The sequence below is a fragment of the Oncorhynchus gorbuscha genome, linkage group LG16, assembly GCF_021184085.1.
Source record: "Oncorhynchus gorbuscha isolate QuinsamMale2020 ecotype Even-year linkage group LG16, OgorEven_v1.0, whole genome shotgun sequence".
Classification (NCBI taxonomy): domain Eukaryota; kingdom Metazoa; phylum Chordata; class Actinopteri; order Salmoniformes; family Salmonidae; genus Oncorhynchus; species Oncorhynchus gorbuscha.
In genome coordinates, this window is record NC_060188.1 from 27,447,673 (window position 1) to 27,472,594 (window position 24,922).

General features: G+C 41.7%; 1 non-coding gene across 1 annotated transcript; it reads right to left on the reverse strand.

Moving 5' to 3' along the window:
* Positions 1–1,060: 1,060 nt before the first annotated feature.
* Positions 1,061–1,132, reverse strand: trnac-gca. The gene has a single exon. It is a non-coding gene; the product is annotated as a tRNA-Cys (tRNA).
* Positions 1,133–24,922: the final 23,790 nt, after the last annotated feature.

Here is a 24,922-nt window from a genome sequence, read left to right on the forward strand (position 1 = left end):
CACGGATTAGGTGTGGTGAAAAAGTTACTATGTGATTTTGTGTGTTGTACTTAGTCAATTGAAAATGTGCTTAAAGTTTTGAAAAAAAAAAAAACTTTTTGATGATCTGTTTTGAGTTATGGGATGGACCATAAGTGTTAGACTTTTCTTCAGGCTGGTCAATATGTGCATGTGTATCACCAAATGTTTATCCATCCCCGAAACTGTAATGGAAAACAGTAAAAAACCTCTGAAACGTTTTACTGCAGCATACTGTAAATGATGATAAATTCTGAAAAAATGTCTGTATTTCAAATGGTACTGTAATTCCACTCCACAGAATACAGTACCGTACCGTATCTTTGGAGGGAAAAAAACTTTTGACCACTAGTGGTTGCATGGTATTGTTGTTTTGGGGTCATTAGCATATTTTGAGGTGTGCCTTGTAGGAGGCCATATTCATTTGCACGTGTGTGTGAGAATACTGTACCAATGAACTCCTATGGTGGTTATAATGCCCCATCAATTTCAAATGTATAGTGGACATATTGGAGTGGCATGGTTGAGCAGTAAATGGTCATTTCTTTGTTAATTGTTTCTTTTTTCTTATGATTTGATTAACTTAAGTTGAATTGATTTTTTATTGTTTATAATTTAAGTTTAACTGAATTTGATGTTACATTTTTACAACCAAATAACTGTACCATATTTATTAATACACTGTACTGTGTTAACACTTTACCAAGCAGCCAACCTGCTTGAACCAATCCCTTGTAATTAAAGTAAAATATGGGACATACAAACCCTTCCCCTCAATGAATTGAATTAGTTCTGATTACGGTAGCATTGACCTTTTTACCGTATAATTACAGTGCATTTTACGCTATTGGACTGTGTGTCATTAGACAGTGCTTGCTTTGATACCATATTTATATTACAGTAACTGTATTGAGATATTAAATACATAACTTTACTTGCCACAAGCTGCCTGTAAATCACCATCAAATTTACAGTAACCCTTTTACAGTGGACTGTTGTCTTGTATTTTTGATAGGTAATTAGGAAAACCTAAGAGAAAATGAGGGGGCACCCGGATTTGAACCAGGGACCTATTGATCTGCAGTCAATTGCTCTACCACTGAGCTATACCCCCTGTTGAAACCTTGCTGCAAACAGAAGTGTTATCATTACGTTGTTGGTTTTAGGCCAGGGCCACGTGATCACAACTACCAGGCCAGTGCACCACCCTCTTTTCATTCTTTCAGGCTCAGGTCACTTCAGTGTGCTTGTCGGGACACAGAGTTCTCACAGACAAAACAATCAGGTTGTTGTGGCTGAGTGGTTTAGGTGATGGACTGGAAAGCCCAAATTTACAAAATAAAATAAACTAAAGTAAAAAACCAAAACACAAAGTAACACAAAATAACAATGTGTGGGGATACAGATAAGGCCATTTGTACATGTAGGTAAAGGTAAAGGTGGGTAAAGTGACTATGCATAGATAATAAACAGCAAGAAGCAGCAATATAAAAACACATGAAGTGGCAAAAGACAGAAATAACTGCACAACTCTCATCTCCTTCCCCCTCACTCCCTACCTTTAACATCAGTGGTGTTCCCCTCAAAGTGGTACCCCATTTCACCACCCTAGGTGCTTCTCTCTCCCCGAAGTCCACACTCTGTCAATAGAGTCTCTGCTTCCTTCGGACGCCATCGTGCCAGGGTCTTTAAAAAATCTAAACCCCAAGACCCAAACCAAGGTGGCAGTATACAATGCTGTTTGTTTCTCCACCTTGCTTTATGTCTCAAAGACCTGGACCCCGTATAGGCGCCTTCGACATCAGGTGCCTCCAATGCATCTTTGGGATAACCTGGGAGGACAGACTATCCCATAATGAGATTTCGTCGACCTGTATCGAAGCAAGCTAAACGGCTAAACGACACCTCTGTTGGCTTGGCCACGTAATCCGAATGCCTGAACACTGTCTCCCACGCCGAGTTCTCTACAGCCAACTGAGTGCAGCCAAACGCTCTGCGGGAGGTCAAACAAAAGCACTTTAAAAGGCCACAGCATGGACCCGCTGAAGCGCTGCAACATTGATCCCTCAAGCCTGGAAACCCTTGTATTCGACAGGACCACCTGGCAGTCCACCTGTGCCAGGGAGCTTCAGCACCTGGAAGGTGCCATCCTATAGAAGAGAAGTGAGAAACGCACCCAGAGTCTCCAACGCGGAGCTGCAATCACGCTATCGGAATTCCAACATATGTGTCCCACCAGCAGCAGATTATGCGGCTCCCGCAACGGCCTCCACAGCCACATGAAGTGGCATCAGGGCCAGAAGCGTTGATCCCAACCACCCCCACCCCAATCACAAGAGGAGCATTTGTTATCATTGTCAACGATGGACAGTTTGTGTGTGCGTGTGTGTGCGTGCGTGTGCGTGCGTGCGTGTGTTCTCATTGAACGTTTACCCATCTCTAGCAGACTAAACTCCACTCCGTGGCGAAGGATGTTTATGATGAACTTGACCAACAGAGTGGAGCAGAGACCAGGCATGGTGGAATCTAGCTCTGACAACATTGGTTAATTCTTTAAAAATATATATTCAATGAAACACCGATGTATAAGGAAACTTAAGGAAACTTCGTCGGAAGAAGGAACACTCAAGAACACAGTTCTATATGTCTATTGTCAAAGACCTCTTCGCAAAGGAAAAGTGCGGAATCCTAAAAAAAACTCCAAAGCCAGAACTGGAAGAACATCTGGAAAAAGGTCCATCAGGACATAAAAAGGCAGATAATCATCCCACATGACATCCCACCTATTCAACCACCAGAATTCAATCTGGACTCTGACCCTCCAAAATGGAAGGAAGTAGAGAACGTTGTCCGAAGAGCAAGAGCGGCCTCGGCTCCTGGGCCTAATGGAGTACCATACAAGCTCTACAAGAACGCCCCGGATGTTCTACGCTTTCTTTGGAGGCTCATGAGCATAGTGTGGCAGAAGGAAATAATACCAAAGGCATGGTGAATGGCTGGTGGTGTGCTAATCCCGAAAGAGAAGGATGCAACAGACATCAGTCAATTCCGACCAATCTCACTTCTCAACATCGAAGGGAAGATCTTTTTCAGGATAATAGCACAGAGGCTGTCCACTTATCTGGAAAGGAACAACTACATTGATACTTCTGTACAGAAAGCAGGCATTCCTGATTTCTCTGGTTGCCTGGAACATACTAGTATGATTTAGCACCAGATCAAAACAGCTAAGAAGGCCAAGAGAGACCTCTGTCATCTTCCTCGACCTGGCCAATGCCTTTGGCTCAGTTCCCCATGAACTCCTCTGGGAATCCTTCAACATTTTCCACATACCAGAACCCATCACTACACTGGTAAAGGCCTATTTCCAAGACCTGCAATTGTGTTTCACAACACCTGACTTCACAACAACATGGCAGCGTTTGGAAGTAGGCATAATGGCAGGCTGTACAATTTCTCCTCTGGCCTTCACTATGGCCATGGAAGTCATCATCAGGGCATCGACATGGGTGGTCGGCGGTGAGAGAACTAAGGAAGGGCTCCGTCTCCCACCTATCCGAGCATACATGGATGACATGACTACACTGACCACCACTGCAGCATGCACCAGGCGGCTACTTGCAAAACTGCAGAATAACATCAAGTGGGCAAGGATGAAAATCAAGCCAAGCAAATCTCGAAGCATCTCCATAGTCAAGGGACAGCTTAAGGATGTGAGGTTTTGCATTGGAGATGACCCGATACCAACGGTGTCTGAGCAACCCGTCAAGAGCCTGGGTAGATGGTACAACGAAAGTCTCTGGGATAAAGATCAAGTGCAGCAAGTAAGGCAGGACATCGCCGACGGTCTTGAGAACATCAACAAGACCCTACTGCATGGGAAGCTCAAGCTTTGGTGCCTACAGTTTGGACTTCTCCCCCAGGTAATGTGGCCACTCACCATCTATGAGGTCCCAATAACAACAGTGGAGAAGATGGAGCGAACCATTACCTCATACGTGAAGAAATGGCTGGGTGTCCCACGATGCCTGAGTAACATCGGCCTCTATGGCAAAGGGGTCCTTGAACTACCTCTTACAAGTCTAACGGAGGAGTACAAGTGCTCTAAAGTAAGACTTCAGATGACATTGAAGGACTCCAAAGACCAGACCATTAGCAAGGCTGCACCTCCCCTACAAATTGGACGGAAATGGACATCATCCAAGGCTGTGCAGCAAGCAACATCAGCCCTGAGACACCAAGACATTGTGGGGAATATCCAGCATGAAAGAGGAGGCTTTGGCCTGGCAGCAAGCAAACCAACGTTCCATAAGGCAACAACATCTGAACGCAGGAAGCTGGTGGTCGAGGAGGTGTGCAGACAGGAGGAGACTGCAAGAGGTGCAAAGGCTGTCTCTCTTGCTAAACAAGGGCAATGGACGCGGTGGGAAGGCCCGGAGAGGAGAAAGATCAACTGGAGTGAGCTTTGGCAAATGGAGACAAGCAACATCAGCTTCATCATAAGAGCTGTTTATGATGTGATTCCATCACCAAAAAATCTACATCAATGGTATGGCGAGGACCCGACCTGCCCCCTCTGCCCAGCTCCAGCGACTCTCATGCATATAATGACAGGTTGTAACACCAGCCTCTCACAAGGCCGCTACTGCTGGAGGCACAATCAGGTCCTCAAGAGCCTGGCTGCAGCACTTGAGACCAAGAGGAGTGCAACCAATTCATTACTTCCAAAAACAAGCAATCCCGTCAAAACAACAACATTCATCCAGGAGGGACAGAAAAGGCCCAAGCATCCTCCTATGAAGCCAGAAACTGGACACCTAGCCATGGCCCGGGATTGGAAGATGCTTGTCGATATTGGCGAGCAACTCATTTTTCCACCTGAGATTGCTTCTACCAACCTTAGGCCAGACATGGTACTCTGGTCCCCTTCATGAAAGGCTGTGTACATCATAGAGCTCACAGTCCCGTGGAAAAACTATGTTGAAGAGGCCTATGATCGTAAGAAACTGCATTACACAGAGTTGGCAGCAGACGCAACTCAGCGTGGCTGGAATGCAAAAGTCTGGCCAGTTGAAGTGGGATGCAGAGGATTTGTGGCTTCTTCCACCATCAGGTTGCTGAAAGAACTTGGAATCCATGGACAGGCTCTGCGGCAGACCATCAGAGCAGTTTCTCAAGCAGCTGAAAGAGGCAGCCAGTGGATCTGGATCAAACAGAAGGACCCTTGCTGGGCTATATGACCACCCACCCCCACCTGAGAACCCAATTCAGATCCCCCCAACTTGAGGAGGGCATATGAGGTATGCAGTCAGCTGTAGGGCTGGCTCAGGGAAGAGGACGCCCCTGCCTTGCATAGTCCCATGGGACATCTTAATTGGGCATGGGACACAAGCTAAGGCTTGATCACCCTTTAGCTGGCCACCTTTGATGAGGGTGTTTAGTGATTAAAGGCCGAAACACCCACTGATTCGAAGGCACACTACTGAGGATGTGTCCCAAAATGGACATCTTAACCCAGTCTAAGAAATAAACCTCCCATGCCAATCTGTCAACATCACGGCAAATCTCACGTGAGTGCATTCCATCTATTGGCACAATGGGCAGTTTTTAACATCTCGTCCCGTGTTTTATGATTATTTGTCCTCTGTAGTTCTTGCCTTTCTTCTTTTGCTGAAATCCATATTTTTTCAATAAATGTTTGTCAAATACACCACTGACTTTTTGCTCATTTCTGTTTCTTGAAGATCAAATCGTATTAGTCACATGCGCCAAATACAACAGGTGTTTGTTTCACCTTAGAGTGAAATGCTTACTTACGAGTCCCTAACCAACAGTGCAGTTGAAAAAATATGGATAAGAATAAGAGATAAAAGTAACAAGTAATTAAAGAGTAGCAGTAAAAAATAACAGTATTTACAGGGGGTTCCCGGTACAGAGTCAATGTGCGGGGGCACTGGCTAGTTGAGGTAGTATGTACATGTAGATAGAGTTAATTAAAGTGACTATGCATAGATGACAACAGAGAGTGGCAGTGGTGTGGAGAGGGGAGGGGGCATTTGACTAGAGTTCAGGAGTCTTATAGCTTGGAAGTAGAATCTGTTTAGAAGCCTCTTGGACCTAGACTTGGCGCTTACCGCTTACCACGTGGTAGCAGAGAGAACAGTCTATGACTAGGGTGGCTGGAGTTTTCGACAAATTTTAGGGCCTTTGACACCGCCTGGTATAGAGGTCCTGGATGGCAGGAAGCTTGGCCCAAGTAGTGTACTGGGCTGTTCGCACTTGCGGTCGGAGGTCGAGCAGTTGCCATACCAGGCAGTGATGCAACCAGTCAGGATGCTCTCGATGGTGCAGCTGTAGAAACTTTTGAGGATCTGAGGACCCATGCCAAATCTTTTCAGTCTTCTAAGGGGGAATAGGTTTTGTTGTGCCTGATTCATGACTGTCATGGTGTGCTTGGACCATGATAGTTTGTTGGTGTTGTGGACACCAAGGAACTTGAAGATCTCAACCTGCTCCACTGCAGTCCCGTAGATTAGAATGAGGGCGTGCTCGGTCCTCTTTTTCCTTTAGTCCACAATCTTCTCCTTTATCTTGATCACGTTGTGAGAGAGGTTGTTGTCTTGGCACCATATGGCCAGGTCTCTGACCTCCTCCCTATAGGCTGTCTCATTGTTGTTGGTGATCAGGCCTACCGCTGTTGTGTCATCTGCAAATTTAATGATGGTGTTGGAGTAGTATTTGGCCATGCAGTCTTGAGTGAACAGGGAGTACAGGAGGGGGCTGAGCACGCACCCGAGGGGCCCCTGTGTTTAGGATCAGCGTGGCGGATGTGTTGTTACCTACCCTTACCACCTGGGGGCGGCCTGTCAGGATGTCTAGGATCCAGTTGCAGAGGGAAGTGTTTAGTCCCAGGGTCCTTAGCTGATTGATGAGCTTTGAGGGCATTATGGTGTTCAACGCTGAGCTGTTGTCAGTGAATGGCATTCTCACATAGGTGCTCCTTTTGTCCAGGTGGAAAGGGCAGTGTGGAGTGCAATAGCGATGGCATCATCTGTGGATCTGTTGGGGCGGTATGCAAATTGGAGTGTGTCTAGGGTTTCTGGGATGATGGTGTTGATGTGAGCCATGACCAGCCTTTGAAAGCACTTCATGGCTACAGACATGAGTGCTACGGATTGGTAGTCATTTAGGCAGGTTACCTTAGTGTTACCTTAGTGTTCTTGGGCACAGGGACTATGGTGGTCTGCTTGAAGGTATTACAGACTCGTACAGGGAGAGGTTGAAAATTTCAGTGGAGACACTTGCTAGTTGGTCAGGGCATCTTCGCAGTACACGTCCTGATAATCCATCAGGCCCTGCGGCCTTGTGAATGTTGATCTGTCTACAGGTCTTACTCACATCAGCTGCAGAGATTGTGATCACACAGTATTTTGGTACAGCTGGTGCTCTCATGTATGTTTCAGTGTTATTTGCCTCGAAGCAAGCATAGAAGTAGCTTAGCTTGTCAGTAGACTTGTGCCACTGGGCAGTTCTCGGCTGTGCTTCCCTTTGTAGTCTGTAATGGTTTGCAGGCCCTGCCACATCCGATGAGCGTCAGAGCTCGTCATTTAGTACGACTGGATCTTAGTCCTGTATTGACGCTTTGCCTGTTTGATGGTTTGTCGGAGGGCATAGTGGGATTTCTTATAAGCTTCCGGGTTAGAGTTCTGCTCCATGAAAGCAACAGCTCTAGCCTTTAGCTCAGTGTGGATGCTGTCTGTAATCCATTGCTTTAGGTCGTGTTATGTATGTACGGTCACTGTGGGGTTGACGTCATCGATGCACTTAGTGATGAAGCCAATAACAAATGTGATGTTCTCCTCAGTGCCATTGGAGGAATTGCGGAACATATCCCAGTCTGTGCTAGCAAAACAGTCCTGTAGCTTAGCATCAGCTTCATCTGACCGCTTTTTTAATGATCTAGTCACTGGTGTTTCCGGCTATAATTGTTTGCTTGTAAGCAGGAATCAGGAGGATGAATTATCGTCAGATTTGCCAAATGGAGGGCGAGGGAGAGCTTTCTATGCATCTTTGTGCGTGGAGTGTAGGTTGTCCAGAGTTATTTTCCCTCTGGTTGCACATTTAACGTGCTGATAGAAATTTGGTAAAACTGATTTAAGTTTCCCCGCAATAAAGTCCACGGCTACTAAAGAAAATCATTTTTTTTGTCACATACACATGGTTAGCAGATGTTAATGCGAGTGTAACGAAATGCTTGTGCTTCTAGTTCTGACCATGCAGTAATATCTAACAAGTAATCTAACAACAACTACCTTATGCACACAAGTGTAAAGGAATGAATAAGAATATGTACATAAAGATATATGAATGAGCGATGGCCGAACAGTATAGGCAAGATGCAGTAGATGGTACAGAGTACAGTATATACAGTGGGGCAAAACATTATTTAGTCAGCCACCAATTGTGCAAGTTCTCCAACTTAAAAAGATGAGAGGCCTGTAATTTTCATCATAGGTACACTTCAACTATGACAGACAAAATGAGAAAAAAAATCTAGAAAATCACATTGTAGGATTTTTTAATGAATTTATTTGCAAATTATGGTGGAAAACCAGTACTTGGTCACCTACAAACAAGCAAGATTTCTGGCTCTCACAGACCTGTAACTTCTTCTTTAAGAGGCTCCTCTGTCCTCCACTCGTTACCTGTATTAATGGCACCTGTTTGAACTTGTTATCAGTATAAAAGACACCTGTCCACAACCTCAAACAGTCACATTCCAAACTCCACTATAGCCAAGACCGAAGAGCTGTCAAAGGACATCAGAAACAAAATTGTAGACCTGCACCAGGCTGGGAAGACTGAATCTGCAATAGGTAAGCAGCTTGGTTTGAAGAAATCAACTGTGGGAGCAATTATTAGGAAATGGAAGACAAACAAGACCACTGATAATCTCCCTCGATCTGGGGCTCCACACAAGATCTCACCCCATGGGGTCAAAATGATCACAAGAACGGTGAGCAAAGATCCCAGAACCACATGGGGGGACCTAGTGAATGACCTGCAGAGAGCTGGGACCAAAGTAACAAAGCCTACCATCAGCAAGGGCATTGAAGATGAAACGTGGCTGGGTCTTTCAGCATGACAATGATCCCAAACACACCGCCCGGACAACGAAGGAGTGGCGTCGTAAGAAGCATTTCAAGGTCCTCCTCAGGACTCTAGTGATACGGGCCATAAACTTTTATTTATCCCTTAAGGTGACCTGACCTGCCCTCAAACCCTCCTCCATCACTAATCCATGGCTCTCTCCCCTTATCAATGCCTGCCACGTGTATTCGCTTCCCTGCACTCAACACATTCCAAGCTTATTTGCACACAGTATATTCCTTCCTCCTATAACCATTCACTTCTGGTGTAGACCCTCTAAACCTCAGCCCTCCCTCAGTGACATGAATAAGTATATTTCATATTCTCAGAACCCAACACTACCATGGACTACTAAACACGTTGGACAAGCAGAAGGAGAAACGTAACAATACTCATGGTAGATTTCAATGCTAAGATGGGAGCAGACAACAGTGGCTTTGAGGAAATCACGGGAAATCACGGGACTCGGCGAGATGAATGAGAATTGGGAGATGTTTGCAAACATATGCGCATCAAACAAGCTTGTCAACGGAGGGAGTGTTTCCCCATAAGAGAATACACAAAGCAACATGGATCTCCCCAGACCAGAAGAAAGAGAATCAAATAGATCACATTTGTATAGTGCAGACGTTTAGGAAATCAATGCAAGACAATTAGATTAAGATTTTATTTCGGATCCCTTTGCCCGATGCCAATGGCGAAAGCTAGTCTTCCTGGTGTCTGACACAACTAAATAGACACTACAGACAAATAGACCAAAATGTACATACATTTCAAAACATTTACATAGACATTATATACTTACACGCATACATTACTACATATACATATTCCTTAAATAGGTTATAGGTCAGCTCGGGGGGAGGCATTGTGTTGTTTTATTAGTTTTTTAAAGCTAATATTGCTGTTTGCCTGAGTAATTTGAGATGAAAGGGAGTTCCTTGTGATCATGGCTCCATATAACAATGTGCATTACATTGAATTAATCTGGATTTGGGGACTGTGAAGAGGCCCCTGGTGGCATGTCTCGTGTGGTAAGTATGTCGGTCAAAGCTATATGGAAGTTGATTATACAGACAATTTGGAATTAAACACAATAGTATTTCACGAAAAAAACTAGAATTGATGCAGTCAGTATCTCCTCTACTTTGAGACTGACATGAATTTATAATTTATTTTTATTTTTATGAATTTATAATTTTATTTTTATTTCACCTTTATTTAATTAACCAGGTAGGCTAGTTGAGAACAAGTTCTCATTTGCACCTGCGACCTGGCCAAGATAAAGCATAGCAGTGTGAACAGACAACACAGAGTTACACATGGAGTAAACAATTAACAAGTCAATAACACAGTAGAAAAAAAGAGTCTATATACATTGTGTGCAAAAGACATGAGGAGGTAGGCAGATAATTACAATTTTGCAGATTAACACTGGAGTGATAAATGATCAGATGGTCATGTACAGCTAGAGATATTGGTGTGCAAAAGAGCAGAAAAGTAAATAAATATAAACAGTATGGGGATGAGGTGGGTAAAATTGGGTGGGCTAATTACCGATAGACTATGTACAGCTGCAGCGATCGGTTAGCTGCTCAGATAGCAGATGTTTGAAGTTGGTGAGGGAGATACTGTTGACATTAGCCCAAAGTGTACATTGAAGGGCAAGACATGCTGCTCTGTTCTGGGCCAGCATGCAGTTTCAAAGGAGAGTGGATGCAGCCTACTACCACTACCTGGTTTTGGCTAAGCTAAGGTTGAAACTTAAGAAGATCTGGGCACCAAAGAACAGAAGAATGCATTACAACGTGGACCTCCTAAAGGAAAAGGTCTTTTGCATCATGTTCCGAAAACCATGTTCCGAAAACCGCTGTTGTGGCATGTAGGTTAGTGTAGAGTCTCATTAAAAAGTGGTTTCTGTAATTCAATGCAGAATCATACTCCAACTTAACATCACTTCCTGTGCCTGATAAAATAAAGGTGCAAAGGTTGAAGTAGAATTCAGCATGTTCAAGAGCAGAGCCTAGTGGCAAAACACAGTTATGGCTACCCTAAAGAGAAGCACTTATTCTTCCAGCAAGAAATGTATGCTTCCATTTAAGGTAACTTTTATGTGAAGCTGGGAGAAAAACCATGTTCCCGAAAACCACCACAGAATGCTTGTTGTTGAATCGCCATTAACAGATAACCCAACAAAAAGCACTTACTGCAGAAAAAAACAGTCAATGCTTTTGTTTGGGTTGCTGTTGTGGCATGTAGGTACATGTAGTCTCATTAAAAAGTGGTTTCTGTAATTCAATGCAGAATCTTACTCCAACTTAATAGCACTTTCTGTTGTGTGATAAAATCAAGGTGCTCAAGTTGAAGTAGAATTCAGCATGTTCAAGAGCAGTGCCTAGTGGCAAAACAGTTATGGCTACCCTAAAGAGAAGCACTTATTCTTCGTAGCCAAAAATGTATGCTTCCATTTAAGGTAACTTTAATGTGAAGCTAGGAGGAAAACCATGGTCAGGAATGCACCACAGAATGCTTGTTGTTGAATGGCCATTAACAGATAACCCAATAAAAAGCACTTACTGCAGAAAAAACCAGTCAATGCTTTTGTTTGGGTTGCTGTTGTGGCAAAACCAGTCAATGCTTTTGTTTGGGTTGCTGTTGTGGCAAAACACAGTTATGGCTACCCTAAAGAGAAGCACTTATTCTTCATAGCCAAAAATGTATGCTTCCATTTAAGGTAACTTTAATGTGAAGCTAGGAGAAAAACCATGTTCCCGAAAACCATCACAGAATGCTTGTTGTTGAATCGCCATTAACAGATAACCCAACAAAAAGCACTTACTGCAGATAAAACCAGTCAATGCTTTTGTTTGGGTTGCTGTTGTGACGTGTGGGTACATGTAGACTCATGCACTTCCTGTGCCTTATACAGTAAAGGTGCTCAAGTTGAAGTAGAATTCAGCATGTTCAAGAGCAGAGCCTAGTGGCAAAACACAGTTATGGCTACCCCAAAGAGAAGCACTTATTCTTCGTAGCCAAAAATGTATGCTTCCATTTAAGGTAACTTTAATGTGAAGCTAGGAGGAAAACCATGGTCAGGAATGCACCACAGAATGCTTGTCGAATGGGCATTAACAGATACCCAAACAAAAAGCACTTACTGCAGACAAAATCAGTCAATGCTTTTGTTAGGGTTGATGTTGTGACGTGTCGGTACATGTAGAGTCTCGTCAAAATTTAGCTCCTGTAATTCAATGCAGAATCTTACTCCAACTTAATAGCACTTTCTGTTGTGTGATAAAAGAAAGGTGCTCAAGATGAAGTAGAATTCAGCATGTTCAAGAGCAGAGCCTAGTGGCAAAACACAGTTATGGCTACCCTAAAGAGAAGCACTTATTAGTTATGGATTCAAATAAAGCTTCTGTTTGAAGTAATCTTTCAAATGTTAAAAAAAACATAATTCTGACAATCAGGTGATTTTATGTCGCATAAGTCACTTCAAACTACCCCAACAAGTAGCACTTACTGTATTATATAGACAAGTCAATGCTAGTGTTCAGGTACCATTGTGACAGGTTTGGTAGAGAAAAGGCCACAGTTGGGAGTCCTCTGGTAAAGGCTACTTACTGGTTTGGTCGAGAAAAGGCCACAGTTGGGAGTCCTCTGGTAAAGGCTACTTACTGGTTTGGTCGAGAAAAGGCCACAGTTGGAGTTCCCTGGAAAAGACTACTTACTGGTTTGGTCGAGAAAAGGCCACAGTCGTAGAGCTCTGGTAAATATGACTTATTGCTTTCTCCACGATGCCCATCTTTCCTGGAGCCCATTCATTTAGTTGGTAGTCCTCCAAGGAGAAAAGCAACAAAAAAATAGTTGTCGTCGGGTGGACATTAACAGCTACCCCAAGAAAAAGCACTTACTGCAAACAATACTGGTCAATTATTTTGTTAGGGTTGCTGTTGTGACATGCAGGTACACATACAAAAGCAGTTGCTGTAATTCAATAGAGAAATAATTAATGCTGAATGAAAATGCAGTGTGTGATTAGGGAGAAATAAAGCACGTAACACATGAAAGCAGTTTATGTAGTCTTTCTTGGTATTCAAGAGCAGAGCTTAGTGGCAAAACACAGTTATGGCTACCCCAAACAGAAGCCCTTATTCTTCCAGCAAGAAATGTATGCTTCCATTTAAGGTCACTTTTATGTGAAGCTAGGAGAAAAACCATGTTTCCGAAAACCACCACAGAATGCTTGTTGTTGAATGGCCATTAACAGATAACCCAACAAAAAGCACTTACTGCAGAAAAAAACAGTCAATGCTTTTGTTTGGGTTGCTGTTGTGGCAAAACACAGTTATGGCTACCCTAAAGAGAAGCACTTATTCTTCATAGCCAAAAATGTATGCTTCCATTTAAGGTAACTTTAATGTGAAGCTAGGAGGAAAACCATGGTCAGGAATGCACCACAGAATGCTTGTCGAATGGCCATTAACAGATACCCAAACAAAAAGCACTTACTGCAAAGAAAACTGGTCAATGCTTTTGTCAGGGTTGCTGTTGTGACATGCAGGTACACATTAAAAAAGCAGTTGCTGTAATTTAATAGAGAAATAATTAATGCTGAATGAAAATGCAGTGTGTGATTAGGGAGAAATAAAGCAGGTAACACACACATGAAAGCAGTTTATGTAGTCTTTCATGGTATTCAAGAGCAGTGCCTAGTGGCAAAACACAGTTATGGCTACCCCAAAGAGAAGCACTTATTCTTCCAGCAAGAAATGTATGCTTCCATTTAAGGTCACTTTTATGTGAAGCTAGGAGAAAAACCATGTTCCCGAAAACCACCACAGAATGCTTGTTGTTGAATCGCCATTAACAGATAACCCAACAAAAAGCACTTACTGCAGATAAAACGCGTCAATGCTTTTGTTTGGGTTGCTGTTGTGGCATGTAGGGTAGTGTAGAGTCTCATTAAAAAGTGGTTTCTGTAATTCAATGCAGAATCATACTCCAACTTAACATCACTTCCTGTGCCTGATAAAATAAAGGTGCAAAGGTTGAAGTAGAATTCAGCATGTTCAAGAGCAGAGCCGAGTGGCAAAACACAGGTTATGGCTACCCTAAAGAGAAGCACTTATTCTTCATAGCCAAAAATGTATGCTTCCATTTAAGGTAACTTTAATGTGAAGCTAGGAGAAAAACCATGTTCAGGAATGCACCACAGAATGCTTGTCGAATGGCCATTAACAGATACCCAAACAAAAAGCACTTACTGCAGACAAAATCAGTCAATGCTTTTGTCAGGGTTGCTGTTGTGACATGCAGGTACACATACAAAAGCAGTTGCTGTAATTCAATAGAGAAATAATTAATGCTGAATGAAAATGCAGTGTGTGATTAGGGAGAAATAAAGCAGGTAACACATGAAAGCAGTTTATGTAGTCTTTCTTGGTATTCAAGAGCAGAGCCTAGTGGCAAAACACAGTTATGGCTACCCCAAAGGGAAGCCCTTATTCTTCCAGCAAGAAAGGTATGCTTCCATTTAAGGTAACTTTTATGTGAAGCTGGGAGAAAAACCATGTTCCCGAAAACCACCACAGAATGCTTGTTGTTGAATCGCCATTAACAGATAACCCAACAAAAAGCACTTACTGCAGAAAAAAACAGTCAATGCTTTTGTTTGGGTTGCTGTTGTGGCATGTAGGTACATGTAGTCTCATTAAAAAGTGGTTTCTGTAATTCAATGCAGAATCTTACTCCAACTTAATAGCACTTTCTGTTGTGTGATAAAAGAAAGGTGCTCAAGTTGAAGTAGAATTCAGCATGTTCAAGAGCAGAGCCTAGTGGCAAAACACAGTTATGGCTACCCTAAAGAGAAGCACTTATTAGTTATGGATTCAAATAAAGCTTCTGTTTGAAGTAATCTTTCAAATGTAAAAAAAAACATAATTCTGACAATCAGGTGATTTTATGTCGCATAAGTCACTTCAAACTACCCCAACAAGTAGCACTTACTGTATTATATAGACAAGTCAATGCTAGTGTTCAGGTACCATTGTGACAGGTTTGGTAGAGAAAAGGACAACTCTGGTAAAGGCTACTTACTGGTTTGGTCGAGAAAAGGCCACAGTTGGAGTTCCCTGGTAAAGACTACTTACTGGTTTGGTCGAGAAAAGGCCACAGTCGTAGAGCTCTGGTAAATATGACTTATTGCTTTCTCCACGATGCCCATCTTTCCCGGAGCCCATTCATTTAGTTGGTAGTCCTCCAAGGAGAAAAGCAACAAAAAAATAGTTGTCGTCGGGTGGACATTAACAGCTACCCCAAGAAAAAGCACTTACTGCAAACAATACCGGTCAATTATTTTGTTAGGGTTGCTGTTGTGACATGCAGGTACACATACAAAAGCAGTTGCTGTAATTCAATAGAGAAATAATTAATGCTGAATGAAAATGCAGTGTGTGATTAGGGAGAAATAAAGCACGTAACACATGAAAGCAGTTTATGTAGTCTTTCTTGGTATTCAAGAGCAGAGCTTAGTGGCAAAACAGTTATGGCTACCCCAAACAGAAGCCCTTATTCTTCCAGCAAGAAATGTATGCTTCCATTTAAGGTCACTTTTATGTGAAGCTAGGAGAAAAACCATGTTTCCGAAAACCACCACAGAATGCTTGTTGTTGAATGGCCATTAACAGATAACCCAACAAAAAGCACTTACTGCAGATAAAACGCGTCAATGCTTTTGTTTGGGTTGCTGTTGTGACGTGTGGGTACATGTAGACTCATGCACTTCCTGTGCCTTATACAGTAAAGGTGCTCAAGTTGAAGTAGAATTCAGCATGTTCAAGAGCAGAGCCTAGTGGCAAAACACAGTTATGGCTACCCTAAAGAGAAGCACTTATTCTTCATAGCCAAAAATGTATGCTTCCATTTAAGGTAACTTTAATGTGAAGCTAGGAGAAAAACCATGTTCTCGAAAACCATCACAGAATGCTTGTTGTTGAATCGCCATTAACAGATAACCCAACAAAAAGCACTTACTGCAGATAAAACCAGTCAATGCTTTTGTTTGGGTTGCTGTTGTGACGTGTGGGTTAGTGTAGAGTCTCATTAAAAAGTGGTTTCTGTAATTCAATGCAGAATCTTACTCCAACTTAATAGCACTTTCTGTTGTGTGATAAAAGAAAGGTGCTCAAGTTGAAGTAGAATTCAGCATGTTCAAGAGCAGAGCCTAGTGGCAAAACACAGTTATGGCTACCCTAAAGAGAAGCACTTATTAGTTATGGATTCAAATAAAGCTTCTGTTTGAAGTAATCTTTCAAATGTAAAAAAAAACATAATTCTGACAATCAGGTGATTTTATGTCGCATAAGTCACTTCAAACTACCCCAACAAGTAGCACTTACTGTATTATATAGACAAGTCAATGCTAGTGTTCAGGTACCATTGTGACAGGTTTGGTAGAGAAAAGGCCACAGTTGGGAGTCCTCTGGTAAAGGCTACTTACTGGTTTGGTCGAGAAAAGGCCACAGTTGGAGTTCCCTGGTAAAGACTACTTACTGGTTTGGTCGAGAAAAGGCCACAGTCGTAGAGCTCTGGTAAATATGACTTATTGCTTTCTCCACGATGCCCATCTTTCCTGGAGCCCATTCATTTAGTTGGTAGTCCTCCAAGGAGAAAAGCAACAAAAAAATAGTTGTCGTCGTGTGGACATTAACAGCTATCCCAAGAAAAAGCACTTACTGCAAACAATACTGGTCAATTATTTTGTTAGGGTTGCTGTTGTGACATGCAGGTACACATACAAAAGCAGTTGCTGTAATTCAATAGAGAAATAATTCATGCTGAATGAAAATGCAGTGTGTGATTAAGGAGAAATAAAGCACGTAACACATGAAAGCAGTTTATGTAGTCTTTCTTGGTATTCAAGAGCAGAGCCTAGTGGCAAAACAGTTATGGCTACCCCAAACAGAAGCCCTTATTCTTCCAGCAAGAAATGTATGCTTCCATTTAAGGTCACTTTTATGTGAAGCTAGGAGAAAAACCATGTTTCCGAAAACCACCACAGAATGCTTGTTGTTGAATGGCCATTAACAGATAACCCAATAAAAAGCACTTACTGCAGAAAAAAACAGTCAATGCTTTTGTTTGGGTTGCTGTTGTGGCAAAACACAGTTATGGCTACCCTAAAGAGAAGCACTTATTCTTCATAGCCAAAAATGTATGCTTCCATTTAAGGTAACTTTAATGTGAAGCTAGGAGGAAAACCATGGTCAGGAATGCACCACAGAATGCTTGTCGAATGGCCATTAACAGATACCCAAACAAAAAGCACTTACTGCAAAGAAAACTGGTCAATGCTTTTGTCAGGGTTGCTGTTGTGACATGCAGGTACACATTAAAAAAGCAGTTGCTGTAATTTAAACAGAAGCCCTTATTCTTCCAGCAAGAAATGTATGCTTCCATTTAAGGTCACTTTTATGTGAAGCTAGGAGAAAAACCATGTTTCCGAAAACCACCACAGAATGCTTGTTGTTGAATGGCCATTAACAGATAACCCAACAAAAAGCACTTACTGCAGATAAAACGCGTCAATGCTTTTGTTTGGGTTGCTGTTGTGACGTGTGGGTACATGTAGACTCATGCACTTCCTGTGCCTTATACAGTAAAGGTGCTCAAGTTGAAGTAGAATTCAGCATGTTCAAGAGCAGAGCCTAGTGGCAAAACACAGTTATGGCTACCCTAAAGAGAAGCACTTATTCTTCATAGCCAAAAATGTATGCTTCCATTTAAGGTAACTTTAATGTGAAGCTAGGAGGAAAACCATGGTCAGGAATGCACCACAGAATGCTTGTCGAATGGCCATTAACAGATACCCAAACAAAAAGCACTTACTGCAGACAAAATCAGTCAATGCTTTTGTCAGGGTTGATGTTGTGACGTGTCGGTACATGTAGAGTATCGTCAAAATTTAGCTCCTGTAATTCAATGCAGTATCAGACCCTAACTTAATAGCACTTCCTGTGCCTGATAAAATCAAGGTGCTCAAGTTGAAGTAGAATTCAGTATGTTCAAGAGCAGAGCTTAGTGGCAAAACACAGTTATGGCTACCCCGAAGAGAAGCACTTATTCCTCCAGCAAGAAATGTATGCTTCCATTTAAGGTCACTTTTATGTGAAGCTAGGAGAAAAACCATGTTCCCGAAAACAACCACAGAATGCTTGTTGTTGAATCGCCATTAACAGATAACCCAACAAAAAGCACTTACTGCAGATAAAACGCGTCAATGCTTTTGTTTGGGTTGCTGTTGTGGCATGTAGGTTAGTGTAGAGTCTCATTAAAAAGTGGTTTCTGTAATTCAATGCAGAATCATACTCCAACTTAACATCACTTCCTGTGCCTGATAAAATAAAGGTGCAAAGGTTGAAGTAGAATTCAGCATGTTCAAGAGCAGAGCCGAGTGGCAAAACACAGGTTATGGCTACCCTAAAGAGAAGCACTTATTCTTCATAGCCAAAAATGTATGCTTCCATTTAAGGTCACTTTAATGTGAAGCTAGGAGGAAAACCATGGTCAGGAATGCACCACAGAATGCTTGTCGAATGGCCATTAACAGATACCCAAACAACACTTACTGCAAAGAAAACTGGTCAATGCTTTTGTTAGGGTTGCTGTTGTGACATGCAGGTACACATACAAAAGCAGTTGCTGTAATTCAATAGAGAAATAATTAATGCTGAATGAAAATGCAGTGTGTGATTAGGGAGAAATAAAGCAGGTAACACATGAAAGCAGTTTATGTAGTCTTTCTTGGTATTCAAGAGCAGAGCCTAGTGGCAAAACACAGTTATGGCTACCCCAAAGAGAAGCACTTATTCTTCCAGCAAGAAAGGTATGCTTCCATTTAAGGTAACTTTTATGTGAAGCTGGGAGAAAAACCATGTTCCCGAAAACCACCACAGAATGCTTGTTGTTGAATCGCCATTAACAGATAACCCAACAAAAAGCACTTACTGCAGAAAAAAACAGTCAATGCTTTTGTTTGGGTTGCTGTTGTGGCATGTAGGTACATGTAGTCTCATTAAAAAGTGGTTTCTGTAATTCAATGCAGAATCTTACTCCAACTTAATAGCACTTTCTGTTGTGTGATAAAAGAAAGGTGCTCAAGTTGAAGTAGAATTCAGCATGTTCAAGAGCAGAGCCTAGTGGCAAAACACAGTTATGGCTACCCTAAAGAGAAGCACTTATTAGTTATGGATTCAAATAAAGCTTCTGTTTGAAGTAATCTTTCAAATGTAAAAAAAAAAAACATAATTCTGACAATCAGGTGATTTTATGTCGCATAAGTCACTTCAAACTACCCCAACAAGTAGCACTTACTGTATTATATAGACAAGTCAATGCTAGTGTTCAGGTACCATTGTGACAGGTTTGGTAGAGAAAAGGCCACAGTTGGGAGTCCTCTGGTAAAGGCTACTTACTGGTTTGGTCGAGAAAAGGCCACAGTTGGAGTTCCCTGGTAAAGACTACTTACTGGTTTGGTCGAGAAAAGGCCACAGTCGTAGAGCTCTGGTAAATATGACTTATTGCTTTCTCCACGATGCCCATCTTTCCTGGAGCCCATTCATTTAGTTGGTAGTCCTCCAAGGAGAAAAGCAACAAAAAATAGTTGTCGTCGTGTGGACATTAACAGCTATCCCAAGAAAAAGCACTTACTGCAAACAATACTGGTCAATTATTTTGTTAGGGTTGCTGTTGTGACATGCAGGTACACATACAAAAGCAGTTGCTGTAATTCAATAGAGAAATAATTCATGCTGAATGAAAATGCAGTGTGTGATTAAGGAGAAATAAAGCACGTAACACATGAAAGCAGTTTATGTAGTCTTTCTTGGTATTCAAGAGCAGAGCCTAGTGGCAAAACAGTTATGGCTACCCCAAACAGAAGCCCTTATTCTTCCAGCAAGAAATGTATGCTTCCATTTAAGGTCACTTTTATGTGAAGCTAGGAGAAAAACCATGTTTCCGAAAACCACCACAGAATGCTTGTTGTTGAATGGCCATTAACAGATAACCCAATAAAAAGCACTTACTGCAGAAAAAAACAGTCAATGCTTTTGTTTGGGTTGCTGTTGTGGCAAAACACAGTTATGGCTACCCTAAAGAGAAGCACTTATTCTTCATAGCCAAAAATGTATGCTTCCATTTAAGGTAACTTTAATGTGAAGCTAGGAGGAAAACCATGGTCAGGAATGCACCACAGAATGCTTGTCGAATGGCCATTAACAGATACCCAAACAAAAAGCACTTACTGCAAAAAAACTGGTCAATGCTTTTGTCAGGGTTGCTGTTGTGACATGCAGGTACCATTAAAAAAGCACAGAATTATTCTTCCAGCAAGAAATGTATGCTTCCATTTAAGGTCACTTTTATGTGAAGCTAGGAGAAAAACCATGTTTCCGAAAACCACCACAGAATGCTTGTTGTTGAATGGCCATTAACAGATAACCCAACAAAAAGCACTTACTGCAGATAAAACCAGTCAATGCTTTTGTTTGGGTTGCTGTTGTGACGTGTGGGTACATGTAGACTCATGCACTTCCTGTGCCTTATACAGTAAAGGTGCTCAAGTTGAAGTAGAATTCAGCATGTTCAAGAGCAGAGCCTAGTGGCAAAACACAGTTATGGCTACCCTAAAGAGAAGCACTTATTCTTCATAGCCAAAAATGTATGCTTCCATTTAAGGTAACTTTAATGTGAAGCTAGGAGGAAAACCATGGTCAGGAATGCACCACAGAATGCTTGTCGAATGGCCATTAACAGATACCCAAACAAAAAGCACTTACTGCAGACAAAATCAGTCAATGCTTTTGTCAGGGTTGATGTTGTGACGTGTCGGTACATGTAGAGTCTCGTCAAAATTTAGCTCCTGTAATTCAATGCAGTATCAGACCCTAACTTAATAGCACTTCCTGTGCCTGATAAAATCAAGGTGCTCAAGTTGAAGTAGAATTCAGTATGTTCAAGAGCAGAGCTTAGTGGCAAAACACAGTTATGGCTACCCCGAAGAGAAGCACTTATTCCTCCAGCAAGAAATGTATGCTTCCATTTAAGGTCACTTTTATGTGAAGCTAGGAGAAAAACCATGTTCCCGAAAACAACCACAGAATGCTTGTTGTTGAATCGCCATTAACAGATAACCCAACAAAAAGCACTTACTGCAGATAAAACGCGTCAATGCTTTTGTTTGGGTTGCTGTTGTGGCATGTAGGTTAGTGTAGAGTCTCATTAAAAAGTGGTTTCTGTAATTCAATGCAGAATCATACTCCAACTTAACATCACTTCCTGTGCCTGATAAAATAAAGGTGCAAAGGTTGAAGTAGAATTCAGCATGTTCAAGAGCAGAGCCGAGTGGCAAAACACAGGTTATGGCTACCCTAAAGAGAAGCACTTATTCTTCATAGCCAAAAATGTATGCTTCCATTTAAGGTCACTTTAATGTGAAGCTAGGAGGAAAACCATGGTCAGGAATGCACCACAGAATGCTTGTCGAATGGCCATTAACAGATACCCAAACAAAAAGCACTTACTGCAAAGAAAACTGGTCAATGCTTTTGTTAGGGTTGCTGTTGTGACATGCAGGTACACATACAAAAGCAGTTGCTGTAATTCAATAGAGAAATAATTAATGCTGAATGAAAATGCAGTGTGTGATTAGGGAGAAATAAAGCAGGTAACACATGAAAGCAGTTTATGTAGTCTTTCTTGGTATTCAAGAGCAGAGCCTAGTGGCAAAACACAGTTATGGCTACCCCAAAGAGAAGCACTTATTCTTCCAGCAAGAAAGGTATGCTTCCATTTAAGGTAACTTTTATGTGAAGCTGGGAGAAAAACCATGTTCCCGAAAACCACCACAGAATGCTTGTTGTTGAATCGCCATTAACAGATAACCCAACAAAAAGCACTTACTGCAGAAAAAAACAGTCAATGCTTTTGTTTGGGTTGCTGTTGTGGCATGTAGGTACATGTAGTCTCATTAAAAAGTGGTTTCTGTAATTCAATGCAGAATCTTACTCCAACTTAATAGCACTTTCTGTTGTGTGATAAAAGAAAGGTGCTCAAGTTGAAGTAGAATTCAGCATGTTCAAGAGCAGAGCCTAGTGGCAAAACACAGTTATGGCTACCCTAAAGAGAAGCACTTATTAGTTATGGATTCAAATAAAGCTTCTGTTTGAAGTAATCTTTCAAATGTAAAAAAACATAATTCTGACAATCAGGTGATTTTATGTCGCATAAGTCACTTCAAACTACCCCAACAAGTAGCACTTACTGTATTATATAGACAAGTCAATGCTAGTGTTCAGGTACCATTGTGACAGGTTTGGTAGAGAAAAGGCCAACTCTGGTAAAGGCTACTTACTGGTTTGGTCGAGAAAAGGCCACAGTCGTAGAGCTCTGGTAAATATGACTTATTGCTTTCTCCACGATGCCCATCTTTCCTGGAGCCCATTCATTTAGTTGGTAGTCCTCCAAGGAGAAAAGCAGCAAAAAAATAGTTGTCGTCGGGTGGACATTAACAGCTACCCCAAGAAAAAGCACTTACTGCAAACAATACTGGTCAATTATTTTGTTAGGGTTGCTGTTGTGACATGCAGGTACACATACAAAAGCAGTTGCTGTAATTCAATAGAGAAATAATTAATGCTGAATGAAAATGAAGTGTGTGATTAGGGAGAAATAAAGCACGTAACACATGAAAGCAGTTTATGTAGTCTTTCTTGGTATTCAAGAGCAGAGCCTAGTGGCAAAACAGTTATGGCTACCCCAAAGAGAAGCACTTATTCTTCCAGCAAGAAATGTATGCTTCCATTTAAGGTCACTTTTATGTGAAGCTAGGAGAAAAACCATGTTTCCGAAAACCACCACAGAATGCTTGTTGTTGAATGGCAATTAACAGATAACCCAATAAAAAGCACTTACTGCAGAAAAAACCAGTCAATGCTTTTGTTTGGGTTGCTGTTGTGACGTGTGGGTACATGTAGACTCATGCACTTCCTGTGCCTTATACAGTAAAGGTGCTCAAGTTGAAGTAGAATTCAGCATGTTCAAGAGCAGAGCCTAGTGGCAAAACACAATTATGGCTACCCTAAAGAGAAGCACTTATTCTTCATAGCCAAAAATGTATGCTTCCATTTAAGGTAACTTTAATGTGAAGCTAGGAGGAAAACCATGGTCAGGAATGCACCACAGAATGCTTGTCGAATGGCCATTAACAGATACCCAAACAAAAAGCACTTACTGCAGACAAAATCAGTCAATGCTTTTGTTAGGGTTGATGTTGTGACGTGTCGGTACATGTAGAGTCTCGTCAAAATTTAGCTCCTGTAATTCAATGCAGTATCAGACCCTAACTTAATAGCACTTCCTGTGCCTGATAAAATCAAGGTGCTCAAGTTGAAGTAGAATTCAGTATGTTCAAGAGCAGAGCTTAGTGGCAAAACACAGTTATGGCTACCCCAAAGAGAAGCACGTATTCTTCCAGCAAGAAATGTATGCTTCCATTTAAGGTCACTTTTATGTGAAGCTAGGAGAAAAACCATGTTCCCGAAAACCACCACAGAATGCTTGTTGTTGAATCGCCATTAACAGATAACCCAACAAAAAGCACTTACTGCAGATAAAACGCGTCAATGCTTTTGTTTGGGTTGCTGTTGTGGCATGTAGGTTAGTGTAGAGTCTCATTAAAAAGTGGTTTCTGTAATTCAATGCAGAATCAACTCCAACTTAACATCACTTCCTGTGCCTGATAAAATAAAGGTGCAAAGGTTGAAGTAGAATTCAGCATGTTCAAGAGCAGAGCCGAGTGGCAAAACACAGGTTATGGCTACCCTAAAGAGAAGCACTTATTCTTCATAGCCAAAAATGTATGCTTCCATTTAAGGTAACTTTAATGTGAAGCTAGGAGAAAAACCATGTTCCCGAAAACCACCACAGAATGCTTGTTGTTGAATCGCCATTAACAGATAACCCAACAAAAAGCACTTACTGCAGAAAAAAAACAGTCAATGCTTTTGTTTGGGTTGCTGTTGTGGCATGTAGGTACATGTAGTCTCATTAAAAAGTGGTTTCTGTAATTCAATGCAGAATCTTACTCCAACTTAATAGCACTTTCTGTTGTGTGATAAAAGAAAGGTGCTCAAGTTGAAGTAGAATTCAGCATGTTCAAGAGCAGAGCCTAGTGGCAAAACAGTTATGGCTACCCTAAAGAGAAGCACTTATTAGTTATGGATTCAAATAAAGCTTCTGTTTGAAGTAATCTTTCAAATGTAAAAAAAAACATAATTCTGACAATCAGGTGATTTTATGTCGCATAAGTCACTTCAAACTACCCCAACAAGTAGCACTTACTGTATTATATAGACAAGTCAATGCTAGTGTTCAGGTACCATTGTGACAGGTTTGGTAGAGAAAAGGCCACAGTTGGGAGTCCTCTGGTAAAGGCTACTTACTGGTTTGGTCGAGAAAAGGCCACAGTTGGGAGTCCTCTGGTAAAGGCTACTTACTGGTTTGGTCGAGAAAAGGCCACAGTTGGAGTTCCCTGGAAAAGACTACTTACTGGTTTGGTCGAGAAAAGGCCACAGTCGTAGAGCTCTGGTAAATATGACTTATTGCTTTCTCCACGATGCCCATCTTTCCTGGAGCCCATTCATTTAGTTGGTAGTCCTCCAAGGAGAAAAGCAACAAAAAAATAGTTGTCGTC